General features: G+C 40.6%; 1 pseudogene; it reads left to right on the forward strand.

The window, feature by feature from the left end:
* Positions 1-314: 314 nt before the first annotated feature.
* Positions 315-1,164, forward strand: LOC149149670 (sulfite oxidase pseudogene; annotated as a pseudogene).
* Positions 1,165-2,010: the final 846 nt, after the last annotated feature.

Consider the following 2,010-nt stretch of genomic DNA (forward strand, 5'->3'; position numbering starts at 1 on the left):
GATTTTTATTTTTATTGGTGCTTGTAATGCCTTATGGTTGTGGGTTAGAATAAAATCTCTGAAAGCCTTGGAACAACTTGGGTTGAGTTACTAGTCCTAGAGCCTAGGTTGGATAAACGCTTTGGAGCCCTTGGTGGTGTTAGACTCTGTCTCATGTCAGAGATTGATTCTTCTTCAAAACCCTGTTTTGAAGAAGAAATCATTAATGTGTTGTTTAAATTTATGTAATTTATCTCCAACTCTTCAAAAACTTCAAGCTCCTATCTCTGCAAAAGTACAAAGAAGACAAAGCATCATGTTGCAGGTTTTACAAGCGTAATCATGGACCCATTCCTGTACTGGATGATCCTGACAGGTATTTTGTGAATGTTGGTGGGTTAGTATGAAAGAGTTTGGAAATCTCTATGAAGGACATAAGGATGCTTCCAAAATACACAGTTGTGGCCATATTGCAGTGTGCAGGTAACCGAAGGACAGCAATGAGCAAGAAAAAGACAGTGAAAGGTGTTGGATGGGATGTAGGTGCACTAGGAAATGCTGTTTGGGGAGGAGCAAAGCTTTCAGATGTTCTAAAACTTGCGGAAGTACCTGAATATACTGCAGTTACAGAGGCTGGAGGAAGGCATGTTGAATTTACCAGTGTGGATGTTTGTAAGGAAGGAAAATGGAGGACCGTACAAAGCTTCAATACCTCTGCTGCAGGCCACAAATCCTGAAGCCGATGTGCTAATTGCATATGAAATGAATGGTGAGGTATTGAGCAGGTGTTCCATATGTAGCAGATAGTGAAGACCGTGACAAGTGGGCTTGGGTGCTTTTTGAGCTCGAAACTGAGATCCGCCCACCTACTGATATTATTGTTAAAGCGGTTGATTCTGCTGCTAATGTGCAACCTGAGAAAGTTGAAACCATTTGGAATCTTAGAGGAGTAATGAACAATTCTTGGCATGTCGTTCATGTGAACAATGCTACGAAAAGGATCTCCTCAAATCTGTGGGCAGTTGCAAAGTGTGCACTAAGAGAATGTTCCGAATGTTATTTTTTCCAAATTGTTTTCTTTTTTTGCTGCAAACTTCTTAATGCTCGATCTTTAGAACTCTGATAAAGTGGCTTTAGTAAAAGAATTGAAGATTTCTCCAAAACGGTATCCAGGGTCTTGTTTATATTTTTCTGTACCATGTCTGAATCAGGAGTAATCGATGCAATCTGTGGATCTTACAAGACATAAGAAGACACCTCCTGGCATTCGGGATGATCATGCAATGACTCCACGCTTGTTCAACAGTTTCAAGAAGAGAAAAGGAATTGATACAGCAATAACAAAGGATATAGCAGGTGACTTGAAATTTGATGAGAGAAAATCAGAGAAAGCTAGACAGACTTCATACAGGAAAGATGACAATGCCAATGATGTCAAATTTCTGGGACGGAATCTGATTTGTGATGACATATCAAGTGGAACAGAAACATTAAAGATACCATGCGCTAATGATATAGATTGTGAGTCAGTTCCACTGTTTGAGTATATCAGTGAAAACAGGTTCTCAGCACTTGTTACTGCTATTCTGGAGAGTGTGTGAAAAGCAAGCAAAAGTATGTGATGGTTGTGACAGTTTTGACATTGATGATCCCGAGTCTAGTATATCAGCCCATGTAAATTTGAATGGAGGCACCCGTGATCAAAATGCTCGACTTGATTGGCAAGGAGAGCCTATGCTAGGTCGTCTACCATATGATCGTTGTGGCTGTCTCCAGCTTGGGTATGATTCACGGGATGTGGTGGAATTCAATACCAAGTGCCCATGTGGATCAAAGCGTTTGAACCGAGAACTTCAGAACGGCCTCAAGTTTGCCTTGGAAGTTTTTAAAACAAAGGAGGGATGGAGTGTACGATCTCTTGAACAAATCCCAAGGGGAAAGTTTGTTATTGAATATGTTGGAGAGGTGCTATCTCAAAATGAAGCCCTGGAACGTGCTCAAATGTGTGATGAATACAGCCTCAAATATCTT

The sequence above is a fragment of the Pinus tabuliformis genome, chromosome 9 (genome assembly GCF_031772625.1).
Source record: "Pinus tabuliformis cultivar Carrire ecotype Pingquan chromosome 9, CPIR1, whole genome shotgun sequence".
NCBI classification, from domain to species: Eukaryota; Viridiplantae; Streptophyta; class Pinopsida; order Pinales; family Pinaceae; genus Pinus; species Pinus tabuliformis.